The sequence below is a fragment of the Bombina bombina genome, chromosome 2 (genome assembly GCF_027579735.1).
Source record: "Bombina bombina isolate aBomBom1 chromosome 2, aBomBom1.pri, whole genome shotgun sequence".
Classification (NCBI taxonomy): Eukaryota; Metazoa; Chordata; class Amphibia; order Anura; family Bombinatoridae; genus Bombina; species Bombina bombina.
The window spans coordinates 901827947-901850649 of NC_069500.1; the positions used below are offsets into that span (position 1 = coordinate 901827947).

Here is a 22703-nt window from a genome sequence, read left to right on the forward strand (position 1 = left end):
ATGCGTGTATTATGCACAGCAGGGAAGGGGTTAATAAGGGAGCATGTAGGGAGCTTTTTGGGGTAATTTTATCTTTAGTGTAGTAGACAACCCAAAGTATTGATCTAGGCCCATTTTGGTATATTTCATGCCACCATTTCACCGCCAAATGCGATCAAATAAAAAAAAACGTTACATTTTTCAAAATTTTAGATTTCTCACTGAAATCATTTACAAACATTTTGTGCAATTATGGCACAAATGGTTGTAAATGCTTCTCTGGGGTCTCCTTTGTTCAAAAATAGCAGACATATATGGATTTGGTGTTGCTTTTTGGTAATTAGAAGGCAGCTAAATGCCACTGCGCACAACACGTGAATTATGCCCAGCAATGAAGGGGTTAATTAGGTAGCTTGTATGGAGTTTGCAGGGTTAATTTTAGCTTTAGTGTAGAGATCAGCTTCCCACCTGACACATCAGACCCCCTGATCCCTCCCAAAGAGCTCTTTCCTCCCCCACCCCAAAAATTGTCCCCGCCATTTTAAGTACTGGCAGAAAGTCTGCCAGTACTAAAATAAAAGGTATCCTTTTTTTATATATAGCATATTTACATATGCTGCTGTGTAAGATTCCCCCCCTTAGCCCCCAACCTCCCTGATCCCCCCCCAAAACAGCTCTCTAACCCTCCCCCTCTGCCTTATTGGGGGCCATCTTGGGTACTGGCAGCTGTCTGCCAGTACCCAGTTTGCATGTAAAAATGTCTTTATTTTTTTTAATTTTTGTTTTTTCTGTAGTGTAGCTTTCCCCACCCCCTCCCAGATCCCTTAGATTACTTTAATCAGGGATTTTATCCCTCCTTTCTCCCCATAATAAAAAAAAACGTTTCTGTAGTGTAAGTGGTTCCCACCCGCTCCCTCCCCGTGCACGCTCCCACCCCCCTCTCTGACCAAGAAGCCATCGATGGCCGCCCACCCACCTCCCACTTCAGCTCCCAACGAATGCGGCCATCGATGTCCGGTGCAGAGAGGGCCACAGAGTGGCTCTCTCTGCACCGGAGGGGTAAAAAATGTTATTGCAGGATGCCTCAATATCGAGGCATCCTGCAATAACCGGAAAACAGCTGGAAGTGATCAGGATCGCTTCCAGCTGCTTTCCACACTGAGGACGTGCAGGGTACGTTCTCAGGCGTTAACTGCCTTTTTTCTGAGGACGTACCCTGCACGTCCTCAGTCGTTAAGGGGTTAAAGTGATAAATCCTACTATTTATGAAACTCTAGAATTAGCATCACTTAAACAAATGCAGACAACATTCTTCAGTAAAAAAAATAATTGTTGTCTAAGCGCCTCCAGCCACGCACAGCTCAGTTTTTCAATAGCACAGCTATTGACTAAGGTGGAAATGTCATCTCATTAAAAAAAAAAAAAAAAAACGGCTGCGCCGTGGGTGCTTAGTTTTGCACTGATGCTGCGGTTAAATAAAATAAAGATGCCTATTCATCATCAATTATATTTATATTTTTGCATCTGTAAAATGGGACTGCTTCGAGAAGGAATGGGACTAAGTGTAACAGCATTGTTTATATAATTTAGGCAATATTTACATGTCATAACTTTATACCTGCAACCTAAAAGTAGTTTTATATAGCTTACAATAGTTTTTGTATAGCTAGTACAATACTGTACTGCATAAAGGCAATAGTTGTTTTAAATAGACTCATTTTTTTTTACAACACCCAAAAACCAAAGATGCAGGGAAAAATGGTAACTTTTTTTTAATTAATTGCAAGGATTTTGGAATTCCGGAATTGGGTGTGTGTGTAATATTTAAAATATATTTAGGTATGTAGATACTTGTAGTAATTGAGTTCAGGTGTTTCATCCACATCCATTGCTAATAAGTGTATAAAAGTCCAGCATTTAGCCATAACATCTCCATAGCCGCACATTGGCAGTACAATGGGTCGTATAAGCAACAAGAGCTCTGCTGTTAAGCGGTAGATCACACAAAATCACAGAACAGGGTTGCTGAAGCTCATAGAACTTAAAGGGAAAGTATACACCAATTTTCATATAACTGCATGTAATACACTACTATAAATAATATGCATGGATACTGATGTAAACATAAAGTAAAAATAAAAACTTACTTAGATCCTAGTTTAGCACTGTTAATGAGGTTAGTGTTGGACACCCAGTGAAAGGGTCTGGAAAGCAAAAAGAGCTGACCCCCTCCCCTGCATATGAAAAGACTCTTTACACTTTGGGGCTTTTTTTGGAATATGAAAATCGGCACAATGTGGTGTGTGTTTTTTTGTTTTTTTTTTAATAAGCCAAACTACATTTCACCCCCCCCCCCCAAAAAAAAAACCAACAACCTGTAATGGCTTTATAAATGGAATTTTGTACAAAATATTTATGCAAGGAAAAATCTAGTGTACAAGGTCACTTCGTTTTTTTTTTTTGTTTTGTTTTTTAAAGGGACACTCAAGTCAATATTTATACTTTTAATGATTCAGATCATGCAATTTTAAACCTTCCAATTTACTTTAACAATATGCACAATCTTTTTATACCTTGAGTCACAAGCTCTTACTGAGCATGTGCAATAATTCACAGGATATACTTATATGCATGTGGAAATAGAGAACTTTTTTAAATTTGACAGAAAAAAATGAATCTTCCAGCACTGCAAGATCCCTAGTGATTTTTTTTTTTTTTTTTTCTTCAAAAGACAGATTTTGCTTTATTTCTCCAAGGGGCGTTCCCTGCATTTCTGTATGAGAGAAGCCAAGTGCAATATAGCACTGCATGACAGAGTTCTGCTGCTTTTACACTTTGTGCTTTTGGTTTATATCACTTTACGCTTCCAATATAAACTTTTGTATTTTATTTTATGTACAGTGTAGTTAGGATTGTGATTTTACAAATTCTGACCTATACAGCAGGCTTCAGAGGCAAAACTCACTGCATTTTCTGTGAAAAGGGTAGGGACTTAGAAATAGAAAGTAATGAATCTCTCTGCAATAAAACATTTCACATGGCAGAGAAAAGGTAACTGGAGAGCCCCTGAGGCTGATATAAAGGCTCCGTTTGCAGCAATTCCAAATTAAACTGAAATGTTTTCACTACAATTTAACTTTTGTCTATTATAGTATATATTACTTTTCTATTAGTTAAATAAGTCTATTGTGAATTTTGAGCAAACTTCACCTGCATGCAGCTGGCGAGACAACTGGTGAGATATCTTCAGACATAGCTAGGAACTGCCCTGTCCCTCTCTTTATGAAAGTGACAGTTTTTAGTTTGCAATGCAGCAAATTCAAGGTGCAATGTAATTTGTTTATACAAACAGAAATATACAAAGTATGATCCTAATTTGTAAAAGTAACACAGTGTAACAAAACTCTCATATCACGCAGTGCTTTATTCCACTGGGCTTGTCTCTACTTCATATATAGAAAGAATAGAGATCTTGTCGTGCTGGAGAGTTCTGCTCTTTTTCTTTTGAATATTCAGTGAGTTCAGCCCCTGTGAAGTCTGAACTGCAATTTCTCTCCAAGCTGGAGAACTTTTGAATATCAGACTCGGTGCTATTGCATTGTCTTTATCATGTGATATGGAAATCTACTGCATTTACAGGTACTTTTAAAAATTGTCTAAGACGGCATATGTTATATTATTATAATTGGCATAATTATAAAAGTAAATTGGAAAAGTTGTTTAAAATTGCATGTTCTATTTCTTTTACGCGATATGACGAGTCCACTGATTTCATCCTTACTTTTGGGATATCGGCAAAGAGCACCACAGCAGAGCTGTGTGTATATATATATATATATGTGTGTGTGTGTATATATATATATATATATATATATATATATATATATATATATATATATATATATATATATATATATATATATTTCCTCCCTTCCCTCCCACCCCAGTCATTCTCTTTGCCCGTGTTAGTGATAGGAAGAGGTGAAGTGTTAGTTTAGATTCTTCAATAAAAAGTTTATTATTTTTAGTGTAGTGCCTGTGTGCTACTTTGTTTAAGGGTATAGCCTAGACCAGATCAGTCTCTTCAGTTATAAAAAGAGAAGCATCTGGTGGCTTCAAAGCAATGGAAACTGGAGGGATTTTATTCTCACTGTGCCTCCCATGATGTGTGCTGCCCTTCAGATGATGGTCTTAGCATATGTTAACTAAGACCCGGTATGTCTCCACAGTTCTACAGGAGGGAACTGCAGAACCTCTTGAATGTGGGACTGATCATGCTGTCGATCAGCTTTCAGGTATGTACAGCTATTTTATTCTGGGACAATCTTAACTCAGAAAAGGGCTGTAGGGGTTGCCTATCGTATGGGGCTTAAACCTGACTCAATTTGGTGGTACAGTGTATTTCAATGGACAATGTGAAATGCTGGCTGTCAGTGTCACGTAGTGGGGTTAACTGTTCATTTGGCTCCTTCAGTGACGTTATTCTAATCAGGGCTGTTTGACGCTGGGGATTGCTAAGTGGCTTATTTTCGGTCGAATGACCGTGATGTATGGGTTAACGTGTTTGTTACTATGTTAGCTGCTGTGAGCAGTACTGGGCTAAGCGATTTTTTTTTTTTGCTTCAGAGTTTGCGGTCGCTTATAGTTTTTCTTTCCGGCCATTTTTACTTTGCAAAAGGCCCTCTCACTGATTAACACCCACGAGGGGCGGGGCTGAATTTGCGCGCTTTAGACCGGATGCGTCTTGAGGCTGCACTCTTTCTTCTGGCTGAGATCTGCAGAGGACGTGTTTCCTGGACGCTTGTCGAGACCGCATGGTCTTAGTAATTAGAGCAGGCGGTCTTGAGCGTCCGGTTGTTTGGCTGTATGTGTCACTGTGTCGTGGGGGCTGGTAGGCGCCACAGCAGAGCTGTGGTGAGGTGCACTGGTGTTTAGTTTAGTTTAAAATTTTGTTGAACTTTTTACACTAGTTCTTTCCATATACTATATACAAGTTTTTTTGTTTGTTTTTTTTAAGGTACAGAACGCTTCTAGAGTACAGCATAAGTGTTTAGAGCAGCAATTATAAGCTGCCTTGATTTTGCACTAAGAACGTTTCTTTTTTTGTACAAAAAGGAAAAGAAAGACTATTACGTAGACAGACTTGTTTTTGTCCTTTATATTAATAGTACCATATTCATCTTGGGATATGGATTTGCAAAGTGTCACATGTTTATTATGTTTGAATGCCAATGTGGAACCCCCTGTTACTTTTTGTCCTGCATGTACTGAAAGGACTTTACAGTTTAGAGAACACATTTTCTTTAATTAAAGTTTATCTTTAGCGGATGCTGCTCAGGATTCTGCTGAGGAGGTTCAGAATATGCCGCAGCTTTCTTCCCAAGTGTCTCAGCCATTACCGCTCGCTCAGGCGACGCATTGTTCTTCAACTGCGTCTGCCTCTTTCAGAAGTTTTATCTAAGTTACCTGCGTTGCAAGGCAAATGTACTAGGAAAGAGACCCATGAGGTCCCTGCGACTTCTGATGCTTTGATGGCGATCTCCGATGTACCCTCCCAGGGCTCTGAGGTGGGGGGTACGGAGGTTCTATCTGAGGGGGAACTGTCTGACTCAGGCAGTGCATTGCCCCCATCAGATTTGGACGTCATGTCTTTCAGATTTAAGCTTGAACACCTCCTCCTTTTGTTACGAGAGGTTTTAGTGACTCTGGACGACTATTGTGGTCCCACCAGAGAAATTGAGTAAGATGGACGGGGTACTTAGAGGTTCCTTCCTATTCAGATGTTTTTCTGGTTCCTAAGAGAATTTCGGAAATTGTTGCAAGGCAATGGGAGAGGCCGGGTATCCCGTTCTCCCCTTCCCCTATTTTTAAGAAGATGTACCCTATAGCTGACACCGTTCAGGATTCTTGGCAGACGGTGCCTAAGGTGGAGGGAGCTATTTCTACCCTGGCTAAGCATACGACTATCCCTATCGAGGACAGTTGTGCTTTCAAAGACCCCATGGATAAGAAGTTGGAGGGTCTTCTCAAAAAACTATGTTCATCAATGGTTCTTGTTGCAACCGGCGGCCTGCATTGTAACAGTCACGACTGCGGCTACTTTTTGGTTTGACGCTCTAGTAGAGTCTCTTAGGACACGATAGAATTAAGGCCCTTAAGCTGGCTAATTCTTTTATTACGGATACTTCCTTTCAGATCACCAAATTGGCGGCCAAGAGTTTGGGTTTCTCCATCTTAGCACGAAGAGCCTTATGGTTAAAATCTTGGTCTGCGGATGTGTCCCCTAAATCCAAACTTTTGGCTATTCCTTTCAAAGGAAAGACCCTGTTCGGGCCTGACTTGAAAGAGATCATTTCTGACATAACGGTAGGTAAGGGTCACCTCCTCCCTCAGGATAAAACATCTAAGCAAAGGGGAAGACAGAGTAATTTTCGTTCCTTTCGAAATTTCAAGGGAGTTCCCTCTTCCTTTTCCGTTAAACAGGAAGGGAATTATGCACAAGCCAAGTCCACCTGGAGACCCAACCAGGCTTGGAACAAGGGTAAACAACCCAAGAAGCCAGCTGCTGCTCCGAAAACAGCATGAAGGGGCGACCCCCGATCCGGGACCAGATCTAGTTGGGGGCTGACTTTCTCTCTTTGTCCAGGCTTTGATAAGAGACGTTCAGGATCCCTGGACACTAGAAATCGTGTCTCATGGGTATCAGTTGGAGTTAAAAAATTCCTTCACAAGAGGAAGGTTTCTTCTTTCACGATTGTCTGTAGACCATATAAAGAGAGGCGTTCTTATGTTGTGTAAAAGACCTCTCCACTATGGGAGTAATTTGTCCCGTTCCAATACCAGGACCAGGGGCAGGGGTTTTACTCAAATCTTTTCTTTTACGACGACGAGTCCACGGATTTCAGCCTTACTTATGGGATTACGCCTCCTGTTTAGCAGGAAGTGGCAAAGAGCACCACAGCAGAGCTGTATATATAGCTCCTCCGTTCCCTCCCACCTCCAGTCATTCTCTTTGCCTGTGTTAGTGATAGGAAGAGGTAAAGTGAGGTGTTAGTTTTAGATTCTTCAATCAAGAAGTTTTTTTATTTTAAAATGGTGCCAGTGAGTACCATTTTCCTCAGGGAGAAATCGTCAGTCTATAACTTCCCAAGAGGAGTGGAGAGACATTATTTTTATACCCTGATGTTGATGATCTTGGCAAAATGTTATCTAAGATCCATGCTGGTTCCCACAGAGCAGTTGAAGGTAGTGTAAAGAAACCTCTTCAGTGTGGAGAACCGTGTCATGCTACAAGCAGCATTGAGGTATGTTCAGTCATTTGTTTCTGGGGAGACTTGATGCATCAGAACAGGCTGACCATTATTCCTTATCTCGGGAGGGGTAATCAGTATCCACTTATATGTATAGTAATGGTGTAACTGGAATTCCCTTCATATTATCTGCTAAATATGTCTAATATCATTTGAGTACATTTTCAGTAGGGGCTAAACGCTGGGAGATGCGGTTGCTGGCTAAAGTACTTTAAACTGACCTAAGGGAGTGCAGTTTTTTTTCGTATATGCAGTTTTATACTTAGTATTGTGCGACATGTATGTTTGTGTAAGAGGGGCACATGGCTTCATATTTTTATTAGGACGACATGTTTGAGTTTTGTTTGATACCCATGCGGGTCTCTGTAACGGCTAAAGTTACGCCCACGGGGGGTGGGGCCTATTTTTGCACGCTCAGACGCGCAGTATCTTCCGGCTCAAATAGAAAGCAAGATCCTGGGCTCCGGTGGGGCCTAAGTTGGTTTTGTCATTAGAAGTTTCTTAAAAGCTTCTCAAGCAGCAGCAGTGTGTTCCGGGGCAGGTAGGCGCCGCAGCAGAGCTGTGGCGAGGTGCAGGGGCCGGAATAAATATATAACGTTTTTTGATAACTGTAAATCGATATATATTTTACTATCTTGGCACATTGGTGCAATTCTGTTAGTCTATTTTGGGCACATTAGAACAGTTTTTGATGCCGCACAAGTTATTTTGGAGATCAAAGAAAAATTGTTGCACTTTTTATTATTTAAAGGCGCAGTACTTTTTTTTTTTTTTTTTTGTAGAAATATTTTGTCTATGTAAATTGACTTCAGAGCTCAATATTTCAAGTAAAGAACGACTATTATTGCTATTGCTAGTCTGTTTAACATGTCTGAACTTGAGGAAACTACTTGTTCTGTGTGTTTAGATGCCATTGTGGAACACCCTCTTACTTTTTGTCCCTCATGTACTGAAAGGGCCTTACAATGTAAAGGGCATATTTTCTTTAAGGAAAGTGCGTCTAAGGATGCTTCTCAGTCTGATGAGAATCGGGGTATTCCGCTACTTTCTACCAATGCGTCACAACCTTTAACGCCCACCCAAGCGACACCGGGTTCTTCAACTGCTTCTACTTCATTTACTCTGCAGGATATGGCTGCAGTTATGTCATCTACCCTTACAGAGGTTTTATCTAAGTTGCCAGTGTTAAAGGGCAAACGCAGCAGGACAGAAGTCAATTCGAATACTGCGACCTCTGATGCTTTGTTGGCTATTTCCGATGTACCCTCACAGGGATCTGATTTGGGGGTCAGGGAACTTCTGTCTGAGGGGGAACTTTCTGATTCGTGAAATGTGTTGACTCGGACGTCATGTCTTTTAGATTTAAGCTTGAACACCTCCGCCTGTTGCTTCAGGAGGTTTTTGCGACTCTGAATGACTGACTTTATTGTGGTACCACCAGAGAAATTGTGTAAGATAGACAAATCCTTAGAGGTGCCTACTTACTCTGTTTTTCCGGTTCCTAGGAGAATCTCGGACATTATTACACGGGAATGGGAAAGACCGGGTATCCCGTTCTCACTTCTCCTAATTTTAAGAAAATGTATCCCATATCTGACACTATTCAGGACTCTTGGCAAACAGTCCCTAAGGTGGAGGGAGCTATATCTACCCTGGCTAAGCGTACAACTATTCCTATTGAGGACAGTTGTGCTTTCAAAGACCCTACAGATAAGAAATTGGAGGGTCTTCTAAAGAAGTTATTTATTCATCAGGGTTTCCTTTTACAACCGACAGCCTGCATTGTACCAGTTACCACTGCGGCGGCTTTCTGGTTTGACGCCTTAGAAGAGTCTCTTAAGACTGAGACTCCTTTAGAGGAAATTCTGGATAGAATTAAGGCGCTTAAGCTGGCTAATTCTTTTATTGTGGACGCCGCCTTTCAGATTGCCAAGTTGGCAGGTAAAAGAATGCCGGATTTGCCATTTTAGAGCGTTATGGTTAAAGTCTTGGTCTGCTGATGTGTCATCTAAGTCAAAGCTTTTAGCTATTCCTTTCAAAGGAAAACCCTATTCGGGCCTGACTTGAAAGAAATTATTTCTGACATTACGGGAGGTAAGGGTCATCTCCTACCTCAGGACAAAGCAGCTAAACTGAGGGGTAAACAAAATAATTTCTGTTCCTTTCGGAACTTCAAAGGAGTCCCCGCTTCTTCTTCCGCTAAACAGGAAGGGAATTTTGCACAAGCCAAGACTGTCTGGAGACAAAACCAGGCTTGGAACAAAGGTAAACAACCCAAGAAGCCCACTGCTGCTCCCAAGACAGCATGAAGGGGCGGCCCCCGATCCGGGACCGGATCTAGTAGGGGGCAGACTTTCTCTTTTTGCCCAGTCTTGGGTAAGAGATGTTCAGGACCCCTGGATACTGGACATCGTGTCCCAAGGGTATCAACTGGAATTCAAAAATTCTCCCCCAAGGGGGCGGTTTCTTCTTTCATGATTGTCTGTAGACCAGATAAAGAGAGGCATTCTTACGCTGTGTAAGAGACCTCTCTATTATGGGAGTAATTCGTCCCGTTCCAATACCGGAACAGGGGCAGGGGTTTTACTCAAATCTTTTCGTGGTTCCCAAAAAAGAGGGAATGTTCAGACCAATTTTAGATCTCAAGAGTCTAAACAAGTTTCTTAGAGTCCCATCCTTCAAGATGGAGACTATTCGAACAATTCTACCATTGATACAGGAGGGTTAATATATGACTACTGTGGACTTGAAGGATGCATACCTTCATATTCCTATCCACAAGGATCATCATCAATTCCTAAGGTTTGCCTCCCTGGACAAACATTTTCAGTTCGTGGCTCTTCCCTTCGGGTTTGCCACAGCACTCAGGATCTTCACAAAGGTTCTAGGGTCCCTTCTGGCGGTTCTCAGGCCGCGGGATATTGCAGTGGCGCCTTATCTAGACGATATTCTGATCCATGCGTCTTCTTACCATCTGACAAAGTCTCATACAGACATGGTTCTGTCCTTTCTAAGGACTCACGGGTGGAAGGTGAATCTAGAAAAGAGTTCATTAATTCCACAGACCAGGGTTCCCTTCCTGGGAACTCTAATAGATTCCGTATCCATGAAAATTTTCTTGACAGAGGTCAGAAAGTTAAAGATTCTGAATACATGCCGATCCCTTCAGTCCAATCCTCGGCCATCAGTGGCTCAGTGCATGGAGGTAATTGGATTGATGGTGGTGGCAATGGACATCATTCCGTTTGCTCGATTTCATCTCAGACCTCTACAACTGAACATGCTCAGGCAGTGGAATGGAGATTATGCAAATTTGTCTCGGATCGATCTGGATCAGGAGACAAGGGACTCTTCTTTGGTAGTTGTCGCCGGATCATCTGTCCCGAGGGACGTGCTTCCGCAGACCCTCATGGGTGATAGTGACAACGGATGCCAGTCTACTAGGATGGGGTGCAGTCTGGAATTCCCTGAAGGCTCAGGGTGTGTGGACTCGGTCGGAGTCTCTACTTCCAATCAATATTCTGGAGTTGAGAGCAATATTCAATGCGCTTCAGGCTTGGCCTCCGTTGGCCAAATTTATCAGATTTAAGTCGGACAACATCACGAATATGGCTTACATCAATCATCAGGGAGGAACAAGGAGTTCCTTAGCGATGATAGAAGTATCCAAGATAATTTGGTGGGCAGAGGCTCACTCTTGTTATCTGTCAGCAATCTACATCACAAGTGTGGACAACTGGGAAGCGGATTTTTTGAGCAGACAGACGTTTCATCCGGGGGAATGGGAACTCCATCCGGAGGTCTTTGCCACCCTGATTCTCAGATGAGGCAGACCGGAGCTGGATCTTATGGCAGCTCGTCAGAATGCCAAGCTCCCAAGATACGGATCCAGGTCCAGGGATCCTCTGGCCAAACTGATAGATGCCTTGGTTGTTCAACCTAGCTTGTGTGTTTCCACCGTTTGCTCTCCTTCCCAGGGTGATTGCTCGGATCAAACAGGAGAAGGCGTCTGTGATTCTCATTGCTCCTGCGTGGCCTTGCAGGACTAGGTATGCCGATCTGGTGGACATGTCCTCTCTGCCACCATGGAAGCTTCCATTGAGGCAGGATCTTCTCATTCAGGGACCCTTCCATCATCCGAATCTAGTTTCTCTGCAACTGACTGCTTGGAGATTGAACGCTTGATTTTATCTAAGCGAGGGTTCTCTGATTCGGTCATTGATACCTTGACCCAGGCACGTAAGCCTTTTACTGGAAAGATTTACCATAAGATATGGCGTAAGTATCTTTATTGGTGCGAGTCCAAGGGCTACTCATGGAGAAAGATTAGGATTTTATCTTTTCTCCAAGAAGGTTTGGAGAAAGGGTTATCAGCAAGTTCTTAAAGGGACAGATTTCTGCTTTATCTAGTTTGCTACACAAACGTCTGGCAGATACTCCGGATGTTCAATATTTTTGTCAGACTCTGACTAGAATCAGGCCTGTGTTTAGACCTATTGCTCCTCCTTGGAGTTTTAACTTAGTTCTTAAGGTTCTTCAAGGGGTTTCGTTTGAACCTATGCATTCCATAGATATTAAATTGTTATCTTGGAAAGTTTTATTTTTGGTTGCTATTTCTTCTGCTCGCAGAGTTTCTGAGCTTTCAGCATTACAATGTGATTCTCCTTATCTTATTTTTCATTCCGATAAGGTAGTGTTACGTACCAAACCTGGTTTTCTTCCTAAGGTTGTTTCGAACAAAAATATTAATCAGGAAATTATTGTTCCTTCATTGTGTCCTAATCCTTCTTCTAATAAGGAGCGTCTGTTACATAACTTGGACGTGGTCCGTGCCCTGAAGTTTTACTTGCAGGCAACTAAAGAATTTCGTCAATCATCTTCATTATTTGTTGTTTTTTCTGGAAAACGTAGGGGCCAGAAGCTACGGCTACCTCTTTCTTTTTGGCTGAAGAGTATCATCCGTTTTACATATGAGACTGCTGGACAGCAGCCTCCTGAAAGAATTATGGCTCATTCTACTAGGGCTGTGGCTTCCTCATGGGCATTTAAAAATGAGGCTTCTGTTGAACAGATTTGCAATGCTGCAACTTGGTAGTCTCTTCACACCTTTTCCAAATTTTACAAATTTAATACTTTTGCCTCGTCCGAGGCTGTTTTTGGGAGAAAGGTTCTTCAAGCAGTAGTGCCATCCGTTTAGGTTCCTGTCTTTTCCCTCCCTTTCATCCGTGTCCTATAGCTTTGCTATTGTATCCCATAAGTAAGGATGAAATCCGTGGACTCGTCATATCTTGTAAAAGAATATGCTTACCTGATAAATTTGTTTTTTACGATATGACAAGTCCACGGCCCACCGTGTTCTGTTCTAAGACAGGTCTTTATTTTTGTTAAACTTCAGTCACCTCTGCACCTTGGCTTTTCCTTTCTCTTCCTAACTTCGGTTGAATGACTGGAGTGGGAAGGAAGGGAGGATATATATATATATATCTGCTGTGGTGCTCTTTGCCTCCTCCTGCTGACCAGGAGGCGATATTCCATAAGTAAGGATGAAATCCGTGGACTCTTCATATCGTAAAAGAAACAAATTTATCAGGTAAGCATAAATTTCCTTTTTTCACTTTACTGTCCCTTTTCTTTTTGAAGATAGACAATATGACAAACCGCACCTACTAGCCAAGACCATAAAATTTGGTATAATATACTCTGGGTTTTATGTTTTTTTTTTTTTTATTAAATATTTTTTATTGAAATCTTAAACATATACAACATAAGGGTATGCCCCAAAACATTTACAAAAAAGAAAAAAGTACATAGACAGTATCATTAAATAATAAGAATTACAGAAAAGATCCTGTGTAGAGGGTATGATATATCTATATAGCTTAAATATTATTAATAAATTTGGGCAGTTTATAGTAAGACTTCAGTTTTATAATAAAGGTAATGTACACAGAAATGGTCCTCTCCTAGCCATATATAAAATAAAAGTATAGTATCTAATCAAGTCAAATTAGGGCCAGGGGGGATTTAGCTTTATGGTTTTATTGGGGGGGGAATGCAGCGGGCGAGAGCCGCTAGATATAGATTAATAGGGGGGGGGGGGTAAAGGTGGAGGGCGGAGCTAGGCAGCATGTCGGGTTTGTGAATATACGGATCATGACTAAACTTCATATCCCTATAGAGTGGGAGAGGAACCACACATTAGGTACTATCTAGGGGCCATAACTAGTTGCAGCCAGTAAACATATGATCAGAATATATATTTTCACTTGAGGACCTAAAACAAAACACTACCATAAAGTATGCAATGTCAGCAGTAAACTTCGTAATGCTGGGAAATACCACTCAGCAATAACTGAGTATTGCACTTGTCACATTAAATCAGTCATATAGAAGAGTATAAGTATCTAAGTAAGTAGGGTCCTAGCATGGTCTTATTGTACTATATTGCGGCATATCATATAGTAGGAGAAGCGGTGATAACCGCTAATAATTATAGAAAAGGTAGGTATAATATTAAACTATGAACTAGTGGTGGCTTATGGTTATCTTAGAAGAGATATTCTGGACGATCTACTATTTTATCAGGGTGGATTGTCAGGCAATGCCGTTTTAATATTAGCTTTCTCTACCTATGGTGGCTTAAGCATGAGTGATCATCACAACTTAACCATTACTGGTTGCAATATATACATATCCTTGAAACATTCAGAGTGTCAAAATTATACAAAGGAATATATCAAAACTCCATAAAGATACTATGCGATTAAACTTTGTAAACAAACCTGTGTCTAAAAGAAAAAGAAAAAAGTTATAAAAGTTTTCTTAGATTACATCTTGAGATGAATAGTTTTGTCAGGCATCAGCACCTTTCAACAAGATCGATAAATCGATACTTAGGTGTTTGTTACCTTTACCTTAGAGTACTCTCAGGCTAAATAAGTCGTAGTGTGATAGGTTAAGTAAAGATTAAGTGATTTGTTATCGTAGGTAGAGGGAATCGATAAACAAGTACTATAAAATATGATGTAGCATTACAGGAGGACTAATCCACATAATGTTAAAATGCTTGAAGTCTGACATAAACTCTCTGCAAAGGGTCAGGTCTAGCAGGCATAGACATGTTGTAATAATTCTATTGGGGGAGTATCCAGCAAGCTCATATAAGGTAGTGTCGTATGGAAAATGGACCTCACATACATATACAGGGTATAATAATTTAAGGGCTACCATTAAAACTATAGTAAATGTCCAATTTAATAATAAATATGGCTATATGTATAATTATAGTCCGATAACTACAGATACTACACGCATAAGGTAATGGGTAAGAAATGATCTCATATAAAGATTGGATACTGGGTACTAAAGCATGACTTAGTAAACACATACAACTTGCAGACACTACTAGTGAAAGTTAAAACCCCTGCAGCAGGCACCTTTCCATAATGTGCCTGCCCGTGTAAATAAACATGTGTGATCTACCATTTTAGATGTATCACTAGGAAGAAAAAAAAGAACGCAGTATTTGGATTAAAGGGGATAACAAGTCTAGCCGAATATAAAATAAACATAAGATTGAAACTATATAGAGACATTCCTCCAGTAGAATTATGCTTGTTGAAGAGTCACAAGGCTATAGTATCACAAAAAAAAAAAGAACAGTCCGGTATAACAATCTAGGAGCCGAATGGCTACAGTGCTGATTTTTTTTGCCAAGTCAGTTACCCCATACCCGTCTTGAGAATGAACCTCGCTGGAAAGGCCTTTGTTATGGAGGCCTTAGTCTCTGCGGCTGATACAGAGCCGGCTTCTAGCAGACCCATGGCGCTTGCAGGGTGCAAATATAAGCAGGCATCTCCAAAGAAAGTGCCGCAATCCTGAAGGACTGAGCGTGAGACATATGAAGCGGGGGCTGCATTTAAGTATGTAGCTCAGAAGCTGCTCACGGCTTGACGTTTCCCAGCGACCGGCCGCATCGCTAGGGAGTCAGAGGTAGGGCCCCATGTGTCACTTGAGGAAGGGAGAGAGACTCCAGTTGTAGCCGTAGAGCTGGGATCAAGTTGCTGCCAGGAAAGATCAGTCTCAATGACCGGAATGCCGGGTAAGTCACTGCGTCTGGCTTGGAGCGTTAAATCTAGGGATTTCCGTCTAACAGGCATCAGGTGTAGGCTCATAGGGGATCTTTGCTGTTGGCTATGTGTCTCGGCTGTCAGACACTGAGCGGAAGGAGACCGCTCCAGCATGTGCAACAGTGGGGATATTTTACTCACAATGGTCGATTCAGATCGGCTTTCTTGGTGCTTTAGATGTATCAGCATAGTCTGTTCAAAGGTTGGGGCTGCTGTATTTTCAGACTGCATGTGGCCCGGAGGGCTCAGGAAAGCATTCCCACCCTGCTTCTCAGTCTCCCAGTTCTCATATCCGGTGCCAGCGCTTACAAGCTCCTGATGTAAGGAGCGTGATAAATCTTTAAAGCACCAGTCCATTTTCCGTTCCAACACTGCTAGTAGATCAATGGCCCCAAAATGTGAAAGGTGAGGGTCCATGTCGAAAAGTTACACAGTCCGTGAGAGGGCCATAATACTGGAGCTATTCACAGTAAAAGAATGCCAGCGTGGTCAGGTTAACAAAAATGGCGTCTTCTCCCCTTTTCTTGCTGTATCGATCTCAGTGGGCCCAAATCACAAAGTATAGGGTAACTTCAAACTCTTAGGTCACCAAAATTGAGAGAGATACACTGCTTCTTAACTGAATGCTTTTAAATGAGAAATTGTCTGCCCTGAGCGGTCTTAAATGGAGAAATCTGATAGTAACAGCCGGAGCTGAGGAAAAGTGCGACCGCTCAGATGCAGAGTCAACTCCGCCCCCCTGGGTTTTATGTTTTAACTAATTACATCCACAAAACAGTTTGCTGTCAAGATTCAGATAGAGAATACTATTTTCTTCTATTTAATTTGCTTTGTTCCCTTTTGTATTCTTTGTTGAAGAAACAGCAAGGCACATGGTTGAGGCAATAACATGAGGCATATATCTACATGCTTTGGAGCAGGAAAGGAAAAAATTGTGTTTCATGCCCCTATAAAGCCAATTAGGGAAAGATACATAGTAGGGTTACCCTTGAGAAGTAGTCGGGGTTCTTTCCGTGTTCTGAGAAATAGAATTTGCTCAATCCTTTACATAAAAAAGGGACAAAAGCTAAACATTTTTTTTTCTATTAAATCTCAAGGTGTTTACTGCCCCTTTAAATAGCGCAAGTATATTCTAGGCAGTGCCTCGTTTTTTTAATTTATTTTTTTACTTGGGACTAGGCATGTGCATTTGTGTACTTTGTTGTCAAAAATGGCAGCCACCAGCAGAATTTGCCTCTCTTCAGAGTCACATTTTGTTTCTTGTGAAAGGGCAACACACAAGGGTCTGGATTTGTACAGATCTGTGTGTTGCCCTTTCACAAGATGAAATATGGAGAGAAATTTCTATTGGCCATTTTCTGCATTTGTTTGCGAAGGGTTTGTTTCCATTAAGGTGATAAAATCCATTAAATTTTATGGAGATTTTATGGTACCACCAGTTTCCAAACATTATCAACTCAATGGAAACTAGGCTAAAATACTCAAATGCATTTGTCTACTTGGGACCTATTTTTACATTGGAAGATTATTTTGCCACCCCTATTATAATAAAATCCAAAACAAACCCCTTGTCAGTTATACATTTTTTTAAATTATCCTATTATATAAAAAAATGTGTTTGTCCGAAGCTGTCATGCGCAGTAGAGACAGCACGACGACAAACACACCTGGCTTTACCTTACATGCTGTTGCGGCGAAAGTGGGTATGGCTGGGTGGGAGCGTGAGCCTGGCCGGCGGGAACGTGGGCGTGGTCAGGCGCGGACGGGCCTGGTCAGCGCGAGAGAGGGTGGAGAAAGAGAGGGGGAGAGACCAAAAGAGAGAAGAGCTAAAGAGGGAGGGGAGAGCAAAATAGAGGGGAGAGAGCGTAAAAGAGAGAACGCAAAAGAGGGGGGAGAGAGCAAAAGAGAGGGATGGGGGAGAGGGATGGAGAGAGAGCAAAAAACGACAGAGCAAAAAAGAGGGGGCAGAGAGTGTAAAAGAGAGGGGGGAGTGAGCAAAAGAGAGGGATGGGGGGAGAGAGAGCTGTAGAGAGAGCAAAAAAAAAGGAGAGAGAGCAAAAGAGGGGGGAGAGAGCGTGTAAAAGAGGGGGGAGAGGGGGAAAGAGCAAAAGAGAAGGATGGAGAGAGAGTGCAAAAGAGAGGGATGGGGAGAGAGAGAGTGCAAAAGAGAGGGATGGGGAGAGAGAGAGTGCAAAAGAGAGGGATGGGGAGAGAGAGAGAGCAAAAGAGGGATGGGGAGAGAGAGCAAAAGAGGGGGAGAGAGCAAAGAGGGGGGGGAGAGAGAGAGCACACAAAAGAGAGAGAAAGCAAAAGAGAGGGGGAGAGATGGAGCAAAAGAGAGGGGGGAGAGAGCGAGCAAGAGAGAGTGCAAAAGAGAGGGGGGAGAGAGCGAGCAAGAGAGAGCACAAAAGAGAGGGGGAGAGAGAGCAAGGGGTGGGACCGCTGTACTGCAAAAAATGGCCCGTGTGTACAGGCTTTAGGACTAGTTATTTATAATACATCAATACACCAAACAAGTCAGGAGATTATTAGAGAAAATAAAGAACTTTTATTGACACTGCTAATCACTAATGGTTAGACTCTTTGTCTAACTACTTGTACTTTCCATGTAGGCTTCTCCCCTGCTTGTGGCAATGAGCAATGCCCACCACCCTTTCTGTAAAAAAAAAAAAAAATGCTTCGTCAAATTTCTCCTAAATCTGCTACCCTCTAACTTTAGATTGTGACCCCTTGTTTTGGCATTTATGTTTTTGTGAAAAATGATTTCAGCTTCTATTTTATTAAGTCCTTTCTTATATTTGAAGGTTTCTATCATGTACACACACTATATGTACTCTGCACACAATGTACCCTCTAATTGTTTTGAGCAATGTAACCATAAAAAGTGGCCTTTACAATTATTATCCAAGGGATTAAAATGTGCGAGCACATTTGAAGTAGGACAAACGTAGCTACCTGTATATGCCTACTTTGCATTAAATTAAAATATGGAGAACAAAAAAGGTTATTCACACAGCATATACATGCACACAGCAAGGGTGTTCCATGACATTAAAGGGGCAGTAAAGTAAAAAAAAAATCTTTCATGATTTAAATAGGGCATGTAATTCTAAACAACTTTCCAATTTTACTTTTATTACTATTTTGCTTTGTTCTCTTGGTATTCTTAGTTGAAAGCTAAATCTAGGAGGTTCATGTGCTAATTTCTTAGACCTTGAAGACTGCCTCTAATCTGAAAGCATTTTGACAGTTTTTCACCACTAGAGGGCGTTAGTTCATGTGTTTCATATAGATAACATTAAACTCAGGCACGTAAAGCTCCTAGGAGTCAGCACTGATTGGCTAAAAATGCAAGTCTGTCAAAAGAACTGAAATAAGGGGGCAGTTTGCAGAGGCATAGATACAAGGTAATCACAGAGGTAAAAAGTATATTATTATAACTGGGTTGGTTATGCAAAATTGGAGAATGGGTAATAAAGGGATTATCTACCTTTTTAAACAACAAAAAATCTGGTGTTTACTGTCCCTTTAATACAACATTTTTTTAGCTGCATTAAAGGGACACTGAACCCATTTTTTTCTTTCTGGATTCAGATAGAGCATGCAATTTTAAGCAACTTTCTAATTTACTCCTATTATCAAATGTTCTTCGTTCTCTTGGTATCTTTATTTGAAAAGCAATGTAAGTTTAGATGCCGGCTCCTTAGCTTAGATGCCTTCTTTTTCAAATAAAGATAACAAGAGAACGAAGAAAAATGGATAATAGGAGTAAATTAGAAAGTTGCTTAAAATTGCATGCTCTATATGAATCACAATAGAAATAAATTTAGTTCAGTGTCCCTTTAAAGGGATAGGAAAGTCAAAATTAAACTTGCATGATTCAGATAGCGCATGTAATTTTAAGAGACTTTTAAATTTGCTTCAATTTTCAAATGTGCGTTCTTTTGGAATCCCTTGTTGAAATAAGAATATGCACATATCCTACACTAGTGGGATCTAGCTGCTGATTGGTTTCTGCACACATTTGTTTCTTGTGATTGGCTAACTAGCTGTTAATGCTCCTTCAGCAAAGGATAAGAAGAAAATGAAGCAAATCTGATTATAGAAGCAAATGTGAAATTCTTTGTTCCAAATCGCGAAATACATTTTTACGGTTTCCTGTCCCTTTAATCTAACAGATGAGATTCACTAACTGCCTCTTCTGTGTCTCCAGTTCAAGGGATATAAAAGTGTAAAAAGAAAATCTGTTAGAGCATTTTATTATTGCACTATTGTTTTGATATAATTGTGTTTTTAACCCCTGCCAATGGATTAAACACATAGTTTAAAGTCAGCTCCAGAATAACAATGCACTGAAAATATCTGGTTCGCCAATGACAAGCTACAAATGTATGTAGCTGCCAATTACCAGCGAGCTCTCGGTAGTGAAGGATATATATATTTTTATTTTCCAACAAAGAATACCAAGAGTTCAAATAACATTTCACAATAAAAGTGAAATAAAGGAGGGGGCGGAGTTAACCGCAGGAGAGAAGACGTGTTTTCAGGAGCTCTCCATCAGATGACACAACTTTACTAGTTTTTAATAGATAAAAGAGCTCCGGGAGCATATACACTTTTGTATACAGGGCACTGAAGATAAGGGACCTATATCTGAGATCTTGAACTTTTATATTAAGCCCTTGTCTCAAAATATTCTAGTTGGTGAAAGGCTGAGAGAGACCATATCCTCCGGAGGGTCGGGGCTCCGCTCCGGAGGCCTACCTACAACATTTAACAGCTCCCAACCAAAACCTGACCCCTTACTGCACTCTACTCCGGAGGGTCAGGGGGATCCACTTCGAAGCACCTACTGGCCACATGCTTGCTGGACCGATACGCCATAAGCGTGCCTGACGTTCCTTAGCAAGACGGAGGTACTGCACACTACAGAGAACCTTCCTTAATAAGAACGGAGAGAATCTGAGACTGCCTTAGCTGGAAAAGAAGTTAAGGTAATACAGTGGGCAGAAATTTCTAAATCTGACACCTGACACAGCGGACACCTTATTTCTTTCATGTAATTAGCAAGAGTCCATGAGCTAGTGACGTATGGGATATACATTCCTACCAGGAGGGGCAAAGTTTCCCAAACCTCAAAATGCCTATAAATACACCCCTCACCACACCCACAAATCAGTTTTACAAACTTTGCCTCCTATGGAGGTGGTGAAGTAAGTTTGTGCTAGATTCTACGTTGATATGTGCTCCGCAGCAGGTTGGAGCCCAGTTTTCCTCTCAGCGTGCAGTGAATGTCAGAGGGATGTGAAGAGAGTATTGCCTATTTGAATTCAATGATCTCCTTCTACGGGGTCTATTTCATAGGTTCTCTGTTATCGGTCGTAGAGATTCATCTCTTACCTCCCTTTTCAGATCGACGATATACTCTTATATATACCATTTCCTCTACTGATTCTCGTTTCAGTACTGGTTTGGCTTTCTACTTCATGTAGATGAGTGTCCTGGGGTAAGTAAGTCTTATTTTTGTGACACTCTAAGCTATGGTTGGGCACTTTTATATAATGTTCTAAATATATGTGTTTAAACATTTATTTGCCTTGATTCAGGATGTTCAACGTTCCTTATTTTCAGAAAGTCAGTTTCATATTTGGGATAATGCAATTTTTTTCTTACCTTAAAATTTGACTTTTTTCCCTGTGGGCTGTTAGGCTCCCGGGGGCTGAAAATGCTTCATTTTATTGCGTCATTCTTGGCGTGGACTTTTTTGGCACAAAATTTTTTTCTTTGTTTCCGGCGTCATACGTGTCACCAGAAGTTGCGCCATTTTTTTGACGTTTTTTTGCGCCAAAAGTGTCGGCGTTACCGGATATGGCGTCATTTTTGGCGCCAAGAGCATTTAGGCGCCAAATAATGTGGGCGTCTTTTTTTGGCGCTAAAAATTATGGGCGTCACTATTGTCTACACATTATTTAAGTCTCATTGTTTATTGCTTCTGGTTGCTAGAAGCTTGTTCACTGGCATTTTTTCCCATCCCTGAAACTGTCATTTAAGGAATTTGATCAATTTTGCTTTATATGTTGTTTTTTCTATTACATATTGCAAGATGTCCCAGATTGACCCTGAGTCAGAAGATACTTCTGGAAAATCGCTGCCTGGTGCTGGATCTACCAAAGTTAAGTGTATTTGCTGTAAACTTGTGGTATCTGTTCCTCCAGCTGTTGTTTGTAATGAATGTCATGACAAACTTGTTAATGCAGATAATATTTCCTTTAGTAATGTTACATTACCTGTTGTTGTTCCATCAACATCTAATGCTCAGAGTATTCCTGTTAACATAAGAGATTTTGTTTCTAAATCCATTAAGAAGGCTATGTCTGTTATTCCTCCTTCTAGTAAACGTAAAAGGTCTTTTAAAACTTCTCATTTTTCAGATGAATTTTTAAATGAACATCATCATTCTGATTCTGATAATGATTCCTCTGGTTCAGAGGATTCTGTTTCAGAGGTTGATGCTGATAAATCTTCATATTTGTTCAAAATGGAATTTATTCGTTCTTTACTTAAAGAGGTCTTAATTGCATTAGAAATAGAGGATTCTGGTCCTCTTGATACTAAATCTAAACATTTAAATAAGGTTTTTAAATCTCCTGTAGTTATTCCAGAAGTTTTTCCTGTCCCTGATGCTACAGATTAGAGTTTTGGGACAAAATCCCTAAAGTTGATGGGGCTATCTCTACTCTTGCTAAACGTACTACTATTCCTACGGCAGATAGTACTTCCTTTAAAGATCCTTTAGATAGGAAAATTGAATCCTTTCTAAGAAAAGCTTACTTATGTTCAGGTAATCTTCTTAGACCTGCTATATCTTTAGCGGATGTTGCTGCAGCTTCAACTTTTTGGTTAGAAGCTTTAGCGCAACAAGTAACAGATCATAATTCTCATAGTATTGTTAATCTTCTTCAACATGCTAATAATTTTATTTGTGATGCCATCTTTGATATCATTAGGGTTGATGTCAGGTATATATCTCTAGCTATTTTAGCTAGAAGAGCTTTATGGCTTAAAACTTGGAATGCTGATATGTCTTCTAAGTCAACTTTGCTTTCCCTTTCTTTCCAGGGTAATAAATTATTTGGTTCACAGTTGGATTCTATTATCTCAACTGTTACTGGAGGAAAAGGAACTTTTTTACCACAGGATAAAAAATCTAAAGGTAAATTTAGGTCTAATAATCGTTTTTGTTCCTTTCGTCAGAATAAGGAACAAAAGCCTGATCCTTCACCCT

The 22703-nt window shown here is 40.7% G+C and overlaps 1 protein-coding gene across 1 annotated transcript in view; it reads right to left on the minus strand.

Annotated features, from left to right (window-relative positions):
* The window catches only part of MBOAT4 (membrane bound O-acyltransferase domain containing 4), a 128101-nt gene that overhangs the window by 50650 nt on the left and 54748 nt on the right, over window positions 1–22703 (minus strand). The gene's annotated exons all lie outside the window — the stretch shown is intronic.